Below are 16,438 nucleotides of genomic sequence, written 5' to 3' on the forward strand. Positions count from 1 at the left end.
AATGATGATTTTACGTTTTTATAAAAAAAATTACAAAATTGTACGAAAAAAAATAAAAAATAAAAAAATAAAAATAAATAAATAAATAAATAACAGCGCTTTGAGGTCAATGTCCAAATTTTTTAGGCGCGCACGCCTTTTATTTTTTTATTACTACACGAATTACATAAAAAAAAAAAAAAAAAAATTTTTATAACCTTTTTAATAAGAAAACAAAAAAAAAAAAAAAATTAAATAACTTTATTATTATTATTATCATTTTTATGACGTAACAATCAAAAATCATTTCATATAAATGTATACGAAAGTAATAAAAAATTTAATTAATTATTCTATGATTTTAAACGTTTTTAAAACCCCAATAGATAAAGTTTATTTTCTCTATGACGGGGGGGGGGAAAGTTTTTAATGGGCAATAATAAAAAAAATAATTAATCTTTCAACTACTACCACGACTTCTGTTTAATTTTTTCATAGAATAAATAAACCGCGTTTATTATTATTATTATTATTATTATTTTAGGGTTATTAGGTTACTTTTTATTGTTATAATTTTTAAATAAGTTTTTCCCTCGTTTTATTAAACGATAATAATAATAATTATTATTATTACTCGAAAAAAAAAAAAAAAAAAAAACGAAAAGATTTTGTAACACGAAACTTCTCTTATAAATCGGGTGTGTTTGTTGTGCTGCTGCTGCGGGTCGATTGTATAAAATCTCGAATCGTTTGTTATAATTTTTTTTAATTTCAAAATGTCGTTTATAAAATATATTAGTTTCTCATTTGCCCCCCTCCCTTCCCCCCCAAAAAAAAAAAATTAATGCGATAATCGTGTCGCGTCACTTTCACTATTTTATTTTCCGTATCATCTCGACTTTAACTTATTATTTATTATTGTCGTTTCGACTTGTTGCCTTTTTTGTGTCATTTATTTACTCTATGATCGTTTTTTTTTTTCGATATATCGAAATAATCACACCACGTGATTGAAAAATTCGGGCGCGTTTTTTTTTTTTTTTTTATTTCACGACCGCGTATAATTCAAATTTAAAATTTTGAACGTGTAATTAGAAAATAATAACCGCCCATTAAAAAATTGAATAGAAAAAAAAAAAAAATTGATTTATAATTAATGTATCGATAATTAACGTTAAAAGCTTACCAGGAGCTTAAAGTAAATTTTAAAGCGTTTAATAAAAAATTCCCTGGAAACCGTAAACAATAAATTAACAAAGATTGCCCGTAGCAAAAACAAAACAAAATTCTCAATGTAACGGTTAAAAAAAAATTTTGTCTGCTACCACCGATAATAATATTAATAATAATAATAATTCTGCCAAAAAGGATTTTTTTTTTTTTTTTATTATTATTAATTTTTTATTGTTTATAAATCATCGGCAAATTAAAAAAAATCCATTATATGGATATTCGAAATAAAAAAAAATCAATATGGTTTCAGGCTCGTTCCAGGTTTAACCGGTTACGGATTTTATAAAAGTTTTTTTTTTTGCTACGGTTAAACCCGAAGGGAATCCTGGTTAGGTTCGTGTAATTTTTCATTATCGGATGCTGCTGCGTATCGTAAAAACAGTTATTTTGTCTCTCGAAAATTGTTTCACTGCCTTCCCTTCTCCCTTCTCCCCCTCCCTCTCCTTCCATTTTTATTTATTATTATTATTATTATTATTATTTTCGTAGGTGTATGATATATGTGTGTGCAAAATCATTATTATCGCGATGATCGTCAATAACGATCATTCTCAATCGTTTTTAACATTAATGAATGATTTTAGTTATTAAAACTCGATTTGTATTTTTTTATTACTCCAGGTCGTCGTCGTCGTTTCCAGGTTTTCCTTCCAGTCGTGTAAATGATGTTAATTTTTGTCTTCCCACTTTGTAATTCTCGTGTTAACGCGTGTTATCGTCGACACATTTCGTGATAACACGTCGAAAGAAAAAATTTATATATCGGTTAGAGATATCAAATGTATATATGTATATATGTTAGAGAGAGAGAGAGAGAGAGAGACAGACATACAGAAAGGGAGAGACAGAGGGGGACATAGAGAGGCAGAGAGAGGCATAGAAAGACAGAAAGAGAGAGAGAGAGTGAGAGAGAGAGACAGAGAAAGGCAGAGAGAACCAGAGAGAGACATAGAGAGAGACGTAGAGAGATAGAGAGAGAGAGACAGGGTAGAGAGAGATAGGGTAGAGAGAGACAGAGGGAGAGAGAGAGAGAGAGAGAGAGGTTACACGGCGGTTATAAATCATATTAATCGTGGCAAATCCATTTGCATTCGTTCGTCTTAATCGATAAATATAAATATATATATATATATAAAAAATTAAAGCAAGTTTTCGTTATGACGTAATAATCTATAAAAAAAATTAAATAACTTTTTGTTGTTGTTGTTGTTGTCAGGATGCCAAAGTTACACATTTAAAATTTCATTTGTGTGTTGTTGTGATATCGATTATTATTATTATTATAAAAAAAAAAGTGGCAATGATGGCGAAAATATAGTTTTTTATCGATTAGGTTAAAAGTCACAATTTTTTTTTTTTTTTTCGAAATAAAGAAATAATAATAATAATATATAAAGTATAAGGTGAGGCACCCGAAATAAGAGAGTCCAACCTTAATGGTGTCATACATCAAGGACATTAAATAAAAAAAAACAAGGTTAAAAAAAAAATTTTTTTTTTTTAAAAATAAACGACATCTTTATTTTCTCTATGGGCGATTCGTGACATGCTAATTTGTTTTTCTCGTTTCGTTGAATTCGTCGACCCGAAATTTTCAAAAAAAAAAAAAAAAAAAAATTCTTTTGGCTGTGTGTCGACCTGTCCTCCTCCTCCTCCTCCTCCTCCTCTGACACCCACGCATTCGAGGTCGAACAAAAAACCAAAAATTGTAATTAAGAAGATTCGGTCAAAATTCTTCGGTGGTGGTCTTTTTCTTTTGTTATTCGAATTCATTTATTTAAACGCGTGAAATTTTTGTTTTTTAAACTTCCTTTTCCGTTTTTTTTTTTTTTTTTTTTTTTTTTTATCGTGAGTTATGATTTATTCGTATCGTTTTTAACTGTCTTTAAAAAAAAAATGTTTTCTATTTCCACGTTTTAAATTAAATTTTTGGTTTTCGTTCGTCGTGTGATTTGTTTAAACAGTGCATCCAACATAACAAAAAAAAAAAAAAAAGAAAAGAAATTTAATTCGTTTGTTGTTTTTGTTGCCACGAAATCGTCCTACGTTTGTTTTTTTTTTATATCGTTTGATGAGTATTAAAAGCAAGCAAACGCGCCATGTTTTTTTTTTCTTTTCTTTTTTATTTAATTTGTATATATTATTTGCTGATTTTAAAGAGATCATATGCTGATTCAGCAAGGTCACGTTGAAATTTTCCATATGCACAATCTTCGCATCCATTAACGATTTGTTTTTAATAACAAACACAACGAGGAGCCAACATCTTTTTTAACTGCACCCCCTCCTTCCCCTCCTTCCCTTCTTCCCTCCCCTCCCCACGAAAAAAAAGAAATTAATTTTTTCTCTCTTTTTTCTCTTTAGGTCCTTCAAAAAAATTTTTTTTTTATTGCCACGTCCGTTTTAATTTTTATTTATTTATTTATATTCGATTCTTTTTAACGATGATATAAAAATCATAGAGTAAGAATCAAATGAAAAATCATAGAGTAAGAATCAAATCGAAAATCATAGAGTATATATATATATATTTTTTTTATTTTTAAATAACGACTTTTCGTGTAAATCGATACAACTTTTTTTTTTTTTGTTAAGTTTTGTTGAGTTTTAAAGTTAAAACGTTTTAAAGTGCAAAGTTTATTTAATTCCACGACGTGTCGTCATCCTTCCACGTTTTCTCTATTAGACTTTGTAAAAACGAAAGAGATTAAAAAACTAGAATTCCGAATCGATTTTTAATATTTTTTCTTCTCCTTCTTATTTATATAAATGAGTCGTGTTGGTTGTTGTCGTTGTTGTTGTTGTTGTGTTTGTTTCACTACCGATTGCACAAACTCGTTTAATATTACGATTGTAGTAAAATTCTTTACTTGATTTATAATAATAAACAAACAAACACACGCACACACACTTATTTATTTATTTATTTACATTCATGTGACAGGGCAAAAAAAAAAATAATAATAATAAAAATTATTCGTTTCATTGTCCGACAGCAATAAAAATTATTATCATTATTATCATCATCATCATCATTATTATTAATTTTTATTATTATTATTATTTTTTGTTATAAAGTTTTATTTTTTATTTTTATAAACAATTCAAAATCAAAAGGTACATTTATTTATGCACTCATGAATTATTTATCGAAACTATAAACAATCGCCATTATTATTATTATTATTATTATTATTATTATTATTATTATTATTATTATTATTATTATTATTTATGTAACAATAACAATGGGTATTTTTTTTTACAACTCATAGTAATCCAATAGTTTAAAAGAGCATTAAAACTAATGAGTGAGAGAGAGAGGAGGGAGAGAAGGTCGAGAAAGAGAGGGGAGGTAGAGAGATGGGGAGGAGGGGGAGGTGGGGAGAGAGAGAGACAGGGGGGCGATGGGAGGCATGAAAGATTATTGAACTTTGTGTGATAAAAAACCTTTTATTACCTTTTATTACTTCCCGTATTTAACACGTTCACGTTCTCGTCGTAACGGTAGCCACCCGTACGAAAATAATAATGATAATGATAATAATAATAATAATGTGTATGGCTTTTATCGATAAACAATAATAATCGTTTGTATCTTATTATAGAAAAAAATAATAATAATAATTATGACATTAATAGTAACCGTCGCCTTTTCGTCTCACCAAATCATTAAGATTTCCATCGTCGTACACGTAATAATAATAATAATAATAATAAAACATTTTATATACATATTTCTTAAAGGAAACAAACAAACAAACAAACAACCAGTCAGTCAGTCAGGCGTGTATAGTGTGTGTGAGAGAGAGAGAGAGAGAGAGAGAGAGATATCGCGAGCCAAATTCATTTTCTTAGCTGAATAAACACACAAATGATGTCACCCGTGTTAACAAGGTCACATCATATTAACACTTGTAAATTTTTTTTTTTTGTCCGCCGCGTTTTTCTCTCTCTCTCTCTCTCTCTCTATGCGAAAAATTATTACGCGCGCGTTTTAACGAATTTAAAAAAAAAAAAAATTTATCGATGCCTTTTGATACCTTAAAAATTTAAATCTTTGCGGACTTTAGGTTTCACGTTTTCTCTCTCTTCATACCTTCTAACAATAACTTAGACGAATGATAATGATAATAATAATAATGATAATAATAATAATGATAATAACAATTATTATTATTATCGTTACGTTATTACGTAAATGTCTCTTTTCTTTTTTTCTTGTTTTTTTTTTTTTTTTTTTTTTTCAATAATGAAAAATTATAACGTAAACAAAACTCGTCGTGACGTTAAACAAAAGAAAAAAAAACGTGATTTACAAATGACGTGGGATTAGACCAGGTAAAACAATAAAAAAAAAAAAAAAATTGTTCGGGTATAAATGAATTAATTCTCATATTTAAAAAAAAATTTTTTTTTAACGTATAATATTTTATAACAATAAATTATACAAAAGTTTATTATTATTATTTGTCGTATATATATTATATACGCGAGTATAAAAAAAAATATTAATATTATTATTATATATGTTAAAACAATAATAATAATAATAAAAAAACGTTAACGCCTTATTATACAAACGTTGTAATTTTAAATATAATAATAATAATAATATGTATTTATACGAAAAAAGTTTTAGTTTCACGTGTTGTAATTTAATGTGCGAGTTGGTTGGTTTTTTTATATTTTATTTATATAATTAACGTTTCTCCTTTTACTATCATCATCATCATCATCATCATCATCATTATTATTATTATTATTATTATTATTATTAATATTAATAAAAAGGATTAAACAAATCATTGGATTAAAATGTCGTTGTTTTTTTTTTTCTTTAATCTCTGGTCATTTATCACGAATTTAAATGTATTATTATTATTATTATTAATTTTTTTTTTTTTAAATAATGATGATGATGATGATAATTTTAATGGTATGTATAAGGGAGGACGAAGGGGGGTGTTTTCCTCCCTCAGAGAATTTTTACGGGGGACCGGGAGATGGTGGAAAAAAATAAAAGGCATCGAAATAATTGGAAAACCTGATTTTATTTTACGAATTAATAAATCATAATAATAATAATAATAATAATAATAATAATAATAAAATTGATTAATTGATTTTTCGCTTACGTCATCAATAAATAAATAAATAAATAAACGTATAAAGAAAAAATAAAAATTTAAGTTTCCGGTTTTTTTGTTTTTTTTTTTTTTTTAAAGTTGGTATTAATGAAACGTGGCGATGGTGGCGGTGGTGGTGGTGGCGGTGTCGTAACGTGTCGGTGAATTTTTTTTTTTTTAAATTTTTATATCCTATTTATTAATGGAGATGATAAAAAGAAAAAGGAGAGAGAGAAAAAAAAACGAACTGATAAAAACCAACCTTGAAATTTTAATTCCGCTTTGTTAAATTCCCCTAAATGGTTGACACGTGATTTTTTATAAATATATTTTGGCACCAAAAATTGTTTGTACAACGACAAACAAATAGTTTGTTACTCATTAAAAAAAAAAATGGTTTAGAAATCGTTTTAAAAAAATTTTCTTTTTTTCTTTCTTTCTTTCTTTCTTTCTTTCTTTTCTTTTTTCCCTTTTTTGGTTGCGATTTTCTTTATTTTGTGTTTGTCCGTGTGTGCGTGTGTGTGTGTGCGCGTGCGTGCGTGTTTGTTTCGTTTGTCCGACGTGAAAGTGAAAAAAAAATCGTTTTTTTTTTTCGTTAGTTCGTGCGTTTGTTTTTCTACTCGATTTTATTATTATTATTATTATTATTATTGTTGTTGTTGTGGTTGTTGATGTTGTTGTTGTTGTTGTTGTTATTATTATTATTATTATTATTATTATTATTATCAGTAACAATTACGAAATTATTAATTTATAAAAAAGAAAAAATTAATTAATTTTAACGATCAAAACTTGTTTTCCTTTTTTTTTTTTTTTTTTTTTTTAAATTAAAAACCTTTTAATATATTTATATAGACCGTTATTTTAAAACAAAAGTTAAGTAAAAAAGCGTGGGATTAGATTTTTTTTGGCGGTCATTCATTTGGCCGATTAATAAAAGCATTTGGAAAAAAAATTTCGTACCCGACGACGACAAAAAGTAAACACGTACACGCACACGCGCGTATATACGTAACGTAAAGTGTTTTATTATTTTTTTTCTTCTTACACGTTAATTAGGAATTTAAACTCTATGAAATTTTAACACACACACACAGACTTCCTTTTCCTCTCTCTCTCTCTCTCTCTCTCTCTTCATCCTCGTAACTAAGAAAAAAATTTTTCTTTTTTTTTATTTGCATCTTAAATTTTAAACGTGTGAAAAGAAAGAAAGAAAGAAAAAAATTTTTTTCTGTCGCGATGATAATTTTATTACAATTTACTTATAATAATAATAATTTCAACTGAAACCACGTTGAAATTTTTTTTTTTTTTTTTTGTAATTTTAAATAGAAAACGAAATCTCACACACACACATACACCTTTAGAAGAATCGCCTTGTTATTATTATTATTATTTATAACGCTCGTATTTATTTTATTATTATTATTATTATTATTATTATTATTATTAATGTTGAAATTACGATATTACGAAATTCCAGTTGTTTGTTTGTTTGTTTTGCAGAAACAAATTATTAATAAATTTATTTAATCGTGTAACTAACTACTATTTTTTAAATGCACGTTTTTTTTTATCAAAAAAAAATTTAACGTGTCAGTAGTGTGTGTTTAACTTTTAAAAAAAAGCGGAATTTTTATTTCATTTCACTTTTTTATTATTGTTTCGAATCCACGTCACGTCACGTTTTTTTTTTTTTTTTTTGTTATTTTATTCAGGCATTAAAATATTATTATTATTATTAATATTATTAATAATAATGATAAACGGTTTTCTTTTTTTGTAATATGAAATAATAATAATAATGATAAAGTATGAAAGGGGAAACGTATTACGGAAGAATCGCATATTGAAAAAAAATCGAACGAGAGAAATGATAATAATGATACTGATAATGATGATGATGATGATAATGATGATGATGATGATGATGATGATTTTATTTATTTAACCGCAAATTTTTATTGATATTCAAGGTTATTATTATTAAAAATAATCAACTTAATTAAATTGAAATGATTTGGTATAGAAAAGAAAGTTAATAAATAAATAAATAGAATTTATTATTATTTTTATACGTATATAGAATCATCATCATTATTATTTTTTAAATAAAAATATCCGCGTGAGTTCACTTTCGTACAAAATATCGAATCGAAATCGTTAGGATCGATAAAATCGATCGATTTTATTACTTACGTTGGCCTTAACAGAAAAAAAAATGGAATAAATTAAAAAGGGTCTTAAACCACGATTATGATAATAATAATAATAAAAAATCCACGTGGCGACAAAAAAAAACAAAATGTCGGTGATAAATATCGAGTGTGGGATTCGCGGCCATATTTAAAATAAATTATTTGTTTTTCCGATTTGTTGTTGTTGTTGTTGTTGGTGTTTGTTAATTCGAAAGAATTTTTTAACACTTACTAAAAAAAAAAAAAATATTATCCCACGCCATTTTTTACACGAGTAAAACAAAAAAAAAAAATTTTCGTTTCTCCCCCCGCCCTCCGTCTCCGCCCCACCCCCGTCTCTCTCCTCTTTTCTCCTTTCATTCTTCCGCCACGTTTTTTTTTTTAAAGATCAACATCATCATTAGTACTTATCATCATAATCATCATCACCATCTTCTTTTTTTTTTAAAAGATTTAAAACCGAATATTTTACGTAATATATTTATTATTATTATTATTATTATTTAGCGCGTGCGCGTTTGTGTGCGTGCGTGTGTGTGTGCGTGTGAATGCGTGCTTTTAACTCGTTATTCAGGTGTAAAATTTTTGTAAAAGTGCGTAAGTCTAATAATAAATTAAATTTATGTCTTTAAAAAAAAAAAAAAAAAAAGTTTTTATAATTGTCGGTAAGCTTTATAACATTGACCCCTACGCCATTCGTATTTGCCCCCCCTTCCTCCTCTCGCCCCCCACTCTCTCTCTCTCTCTATCCATTCTTCGATTATACATATTAGTACTTACACGCAAGTGCTTAAATTTTTTTTTTTTTTAAACGAAACCGTACCTTATTACGCCGCTAAAAAAAAAATTATCATAATTAATGTTTCCCCTCCCACTTCCCCCCCAACTCCTCCCCTCCCTCCCTCCCTCCCCCCGTCCGTAATGCATATATTTTAATATATTTAATAGGAATGAAATTTATGTCGTCACTTTTTTCATTTTTTTATAATTTTATGAATTTATGGATTTCTCTAAAATTTTTAAAATGTATTAAATGGGATTTAATTAAGTTCTGGATTGTGTTCGTACCAAAAAAAAGAAAATCGGGCCGTAAATAATAAAAATAATAAATATTAACGTTTCTCGAATAAATTTTCGTTTAATGTCTCGGGAAAAAAAAAAATTCGAATATGTAATTTTTTTTATCGTGGAATCAGAATAATTAGTAAAATTTTTTAACCGGAATAAAAAAGGAAAAATGTTTGATTGTCAAGTAAGTTAAACATAAGCGAAATGTCGCGCATGAATGGGAAATTATTTATCTGTTTGTTCGTTTGATTGTTTTGATACTCTATGGTTTTTTTTTTTTTTTTTTTTTTTTTTTGTTAAGTTTTCGAAATTGGGGAGAAAAGAAAAAAGGGGGGGGAGGGGGGGTCAATGACAGATTTTTTCATCGTCAAAACTTTTTTAAATGATTTCCGGGCGACACATTTTAAAAAGGGAAAAAATTATTATTATTATTATTTTGAAAAAAAAAAAAAAACCATTAAGTTACATAGTTGAATTCGAATCGAATTAAATTTCCATCATCAATCGACACGTTGCCAATCAATAAAAAAAAATGGCGGCGTAAGGCAAAAACGTCGTTTTCACTTATTAATAATAACAATAATTTAATTTTTTTATTTTAAGAACGAAATTTTTAAAAATTTAAAATTGAATATTAATTGCGTCTAGGATTATCGAATCGATCGAATAATCGATTCATTGATTGACTGATTGATTGATTGATTGAATGATTGATTACTTTTTCGCATTAATTATTTATTGATTTTAATTGGGTAGAAGGAACTCGTTTTGTCTAACGACCACTATTATTATTATTATTATTTCATTGAGTTTTAAAAAAAGCTTTCTCTCTCTCTCTTTCTTCCTCTTGTTCTTTCCTCCCCCCCCCTCTCTCTCTCTCTCTCTCCAGTTAATTTTTAATTTTGTTTTGAATTTTTTTTGTTATTTAACAACAACAATTTCAATTTGTTAACTTTGTGGTATTTTGTAATAACAACAACAACAACAACAGAAATTAAAAAAAAAAACATTTATTATTATTATTATTATTTCTTTTAAATAAATTTTGCTTCCACGTTTAAAAAAAAAAAAAAAAAAATGAAATTGTCTGGTTTCCAACTTTTTTTTTTTTTTTTTTTTTTTTTTTTTAATTTTTATTTTCGAAAAGTTTTCAGCCTGCCAATTTTTTTAAATAGAATTTTTCACGATGCTATGAATTTTGACAAACATTTTTGTTTTTTTTTTTTTTTTTTTTTTTGCTTCCTAAAACCATTTTATTTAACTTTATTGCCTTCCCCCCCTTTTTTTTTAAATTTATTACGTCGAATTGACGGACGGATGTCTGAAATTTAAAAAAAAAAAAATAAAACGCACACTTCGTATCAATTCTGACATAATTATTATTATTATTATTTTTTCGAAGCAGAAGACGAAATGACGATCAGGTACCTTATTTATTTTTCCCCTTGACTAATTAATTTAGTATATACATAAGTTAAACATGGATAAAATAAGGGGAGGAAAAATGATGCGATGACGTCATACGAATACCGGAAATGACGGAAGAACGTTTTGTAATAAATATCGAAGAGAAATGAACGTTTTCTGAACGGTTTTTTTTTCCGGTTCATTTTAAATACATTTGGCAACGAGACGAATAAGCATTTTAAATTCCTGGGAACACGTTCAGAACGTCTGGAACAGTTCAGTTTTCTCAGTAATAAAAAAAAAAATTATAAATTTAATTTTTTCTTTCTTTCTTTTCATTTTTTTTTTTTTTTTTTACTCGATCTTGTTACGTTCTTAGAAAATATCTATCTCTATATTTATAGACGGTAAGACTAATATTATATTATTCCCGTAATCATTTCGTTTATAGTCAAATTTCATTGTCGTTTATTTACTGATAAATAAAATCACCTGATTTAATAATTCGATTTCACACGGTTCCCCTCCCCTCCCCCCCCTTTCCCCCACTACTCCCTTCTTAGGTTTTATTATAAAAGGAAAAATTTCAAAAAGGACAAAGTCGTCGCCCATTTAAAAAATGACACTAAAAAAATTATTTCGTATTGTTTATTTATAGTATCAAACATGAATTTCGTGTCGTGGGAGAAGACAAAATGACACCATTTTGAAATTTTATTCTTTCTTCGTTGTCGTGTGTGCGTGAGTGTGAGAGAGTGAGAGAGTTCGATCGTTTTCATTTCTTTTTAAAATGTAAAATAATTAATTTTTTTTTTTTTTTCTTTTTTCTTTTTCCAGACGGGTCACATTCGAACGTCGACCGGTAATTATTTCATAGAACCATCTGAACAAAGTTCAGACCACAGCAAACCGATCGAACACATCATTTATGCATTGTCGGGTGTTAAAGGACTAGGAAAAGATTTTCATCATTGCGGAGTTGGTAAGTGAGAAAAACAAAAAACATATAAATAAACCCTAATAATAATAATAATAATAATAATAATAATTTTATGTAACGATAAAGGAGGAAACAGTAAAGAGAAAAAACGTCACGTGGACAAAACGATATATAATTATTAATGTTTTATTTAAAAAAAAAAAAAAAAAGAAAAATGTCAGCAAAAGTATAAAGCGCGAAAAAAACAGAAAAAAAATTTTTTTTTTTTTTTTTTTTTTAAATCGATCAGCATTTTGACGAATTGATAATAGATATCACATTTCATCATATTTTTAGCGTACTTATTATTTAAAAATCAACAAACAAACAAACAAACGAACGAACGAACAAACGAACAAACAAACGAAAAAATTTTTTTTTTTTAAATCTAACACATGATGAGTATCATTATCATCGTCTTAACCGCCATCATCATCATCATCATCATCATCATCATCGACGCAAACATTTTCTTTTTTGATAACGTCATTATTATTATTATTATTATTATTATTATTATTTTTTCACGCTGTGAGGTACGAGGGGTCGGGTGACCTTGAAACGTACCTAAAAATGATAATAATTTTTTCTACGTCGTCGTGGCACTAGTCATTGTCTCATTTTTTATTTACGCGCGTAAAATTTTTTTTTTTTCCGATCATTTTCTTTTTCTCTCCCTTTACCTCCCCTTCTTCTCCCTTTCCCCCTCCCTCTTCGTTTACGTCACAAACGAAATCGGTTATTACAAAAAAAAAAAAGTTATGAATGAGTTTTTCCATTCAACACCTTTTTTTTTTTTTTTTTTACTTTCTAAGAAATACATCTAAGCAATTTACCTAAAAAAAAAAAAATTGCTTCGATTTATTATTATTATTATTATTATTATTATTATTATTATTATTTTTAAATAGTTTGCACTTAAATTTGTTTAAATAATAATAACGAAATTTAATAGTATGAAGAAAAAAGGAGGGGGGGGGGGGGAAACATAACAAAACAAAAGGTGAACGGTTATGATAGTGTAGGAGTGATGATAAGGAAAGAAAAGGAAAGAAATCATCATCATCATCATCATCATCATTATTATTATTATTGAGATTTTTTTTTTTTTTGTTTTTGTTCTCATTGTAACTTTCTTTCCTCTGACTCAGATTGTTAGGAAAAAGGTGATGATTATATTGCTGACTTTGTAGCAGACGACCTTCGAGTTTTTTCAACCCTAAAACGGAAGAATGCTACAATTGAAAATTAAATGCTGAGAAAATGTATTTATATGAAATCCGATACCTTCTTTTTCTCTCTCTCTCTCTCTCTTTCTTTCTTTCTTTCTCTTTCTTTTTCTTTCTCTTTCTATTTTTTATGTTTTTTTTTTTTTTTTACACTAAATCCCCCGCGATTTAACCGTTGCCGAGAGAGAGAGAGAGAGAGAGAGAGAAAGGAAAAGAAAATGTGAAAAATTTCATAACGTCCTTTCTTACTAACCCACTCTCATTACACGTCATTAATAAAAAACGAAATTTTTCAAAACAAAAACAACAAACGGTTGCTTCCACGAAAATTTTATTGTCGTGTACAAAGACACGACATATATATTGTACGCGCGTGAATCGTTAGTGTGACACGAAAAAAAAAAAACGATTTTTTTGTGACGTCAAAGTCACAAAAATATTTTTAAGGTTTCGGTTTCAGGTTTTTCAACAACAATAATAATAATAATAATTTTTTTCGATTCGTGAATTCCGTCCGTGACAGAAAAATATTAATTTGAAAAAAAAAAATTTCGATATAATAAATCGATTTTATCGTGTCAATAGAGTGACAAAATAAAAATAAAAAATTTAACGGTTAATTTATATTATTAATTTTTCCGGCGTTTAAATGTCTCACTCACCTTTTTTACCTTAAAAGGATACGTCCGAATAACGCCCTCTTTTTTTATATATAACGACTCGTAATAATAATAATAATAATGATGATGATGATAATAATGATAAAAAACTCGTAACAATACTATTAATATAAAATCAATAAATATAAAAAAAAAAAAAAAAAAAAAAACTCGAATTTATACAAATTTGGAAAACGGGAAGTCAAATTGGAAAAAAAAAATCGTTTTTTTTTTTTTTTTTTTTACCGGTTTCGAATTTTAAATTTACACTTTCCTTTTTTATTCGCGCGCTTTTTTCTCCTCCTCCTTTTTTATTATTATTATTATTTTTATACACGTACGTAATGACCTTTAACCTTCAATAATTATTTATTTTCTTTTGACACATTTTTTTTTTCCCACGCGTAGGCAATCAATCGGGTATAATGAAAAGGAGAGAGAGAGAGGGAGGGGGGAAGAGAGAGAGAAGGGGGGAAAGAGAGAGAGAGAGAGAGAAACTTCCATGACTGAGACCCTCAAATAATTGACACAAATTTTTTGTCTTCCTTCCTTTTACGTCATTTTTACGAACGAGATCTCGTAAGACAAGTTAAACGATGGACATTTTTTTATTGAATTATAATAAAGTCCAAAAAAAAAAAAAAAAAAAAAAAATGGACGTCGTCTGGAAAAACATTTGAATGGTGTTTGTGTGTGTGTGTGTAGGTGAAGGCTTTTAAGGGCACATAGTACGCGTGGTTATTATACAATGAATGAATGAATGAATGAATGAATGAATGAATGAATGAATAAATTAAAAAATTAAGCAATTGTTGGAGGAGCAATTGAGAAATTTAGTAATAATAATAATAATAATTCTTTTTTCCAGGTTTAACGTTTTTTATTTATTTTTTTGTTTCCGAAAGTTGTTTTGTAAAATATAATTTTAACGTATCGATAAGTTGGTAAAATTGGTAAAATTTAAAAATGTCGGTAAAAGTATTTTTAAAAGAAAAAAGAATAAATTCACGAGACAAATGTTTCATGGCAAAAGTTTTTAATAAACAATAAAACGTCTGACGGTTTTTTTGATTTCCCATCAAGTTGGCACTCCTGTAAATAAAAAAAAAGAAAAAAAAAGAAGAAAAAAAATTCCTTTAACACTTTAAATTATTATAATTAATTGGTTGTAATTAATATTTTCAATTTTAATGTTACGTTCGCGTGTGTTTGAATTGACGTAATACCCGGCATCAGTTTTTTTCTTTTTTTTTTTTTTTTCTTATTACGTTTACATGTGCCACAATGATAAACAAAGAAAAAGACATTGAGAGGAAGAGAGAGAGAGAGACAGAGAGATTCAGACAAGAGAATGAAAGAGAAAGGTAATTCAGAGAGAGAGGGAGAGAGAATGGAAGAGAAAGAGAAAAAAGAGAGAGAGAGAATTGCAGACGAAAAGAGAGGCACAGAGGTAAAGGATGAAGAAGAGGAAGACATAAGGAAAAAAAAGAAAGAGGAAGACAGGAAGAGAATGGAAGAGAGAGAGAATCAGAGAAAGAGAATGGAAGAGAGAGTAAGAGGAAGAGGAAGAAAAAGAGAAGGGAAGATAGAGAGAGAGAGAGAGAGTAAGAGGAAGAGGAAGAGAAAAAGACTAAGAAGAGAGTAAGAGAGGGAGAGAGAGAGAGAGAATGGAAGAAAAAAAGAATAAAGAGAGAGACAATTGAAGACGAAAAGAGAGAGAAATAGAGGAAAAGGAAAAGAAAGAGGAAGATAAATGGAAAGAAAGAAAGAGAAAAAGGGAGACAGAGAGAGAGAGAAACGGGAAGAGAATGGATGGGAGAGAGTCAGAAAAAGAGAATGGAAGAGAACATAAAGAGAGAGAAAAAGGGGGAAGAGAAAGAGAGAGAGAGAGAAAGGGGAAGCGGAAGAGAAGAGGGTAAGATATAAAAAGGAGGGAAGAGAGAGAGTGTCAGAGAAAGAGAATAGAAGAGAGAGGAAGAGAGTGAGAGAGTGAGTGTCAGAGAAAGAGAGAGGAAGAGGAAGAGAAAGAGAGTAAGGGGAAGAGAGAGAGAAAGAGAGAGAGAGAGAGAGAGAGATTTAACTAAAACACTTTGGAATCATAAAAAGTAAAATAAAAGCCGATAATCGTAAAAAAAAATATGTATATGTATATGAACATAATTTCAAAATCCTTGAAATCCCATAAAAAAATAAAATAAATGAGAAAATTATAAAAGGGAAAATTTTTTTTTTTTTTTTTTTTGATTCGAATCAAATACTGTGGACATTAATTTGTTGTTGTTTAAAAATTATTATTATTATTATTATTATTTTCTTATATTTGCATACAATTGCTCTTTACCTCGTCATCGTCGTCGTCGTTGTTGTTGTTGTTGTTGTTGTTGTCGTTTGTACAAATCGAACTTTTTAAAATTTTATTTTATTGTAAATTGTGTGCACGCTCCCCGAAAAATTATTATTATTATTATTACCTTGTTTCATTTCACGATTTATAAACGTTACCAAAAATTAAAAATTGAATTTTTTAATAATTTAAAGTTATTAAACTTAACACGAA

The sequence above is a fragment of the Pediculus humanus genome, genomic scaffold (genome assembly GCF_000006295.1).
Source record: "Pediculus humanus corporis 1103172107895 genomic scaffold, whole genome shotgun sequence".
Lineage (NCBI taxonomy): Eukaryota > Metazoa > Arthropoda > Insecta > Psocodea > Pediculidae > Pediculus > Pediculus humanus.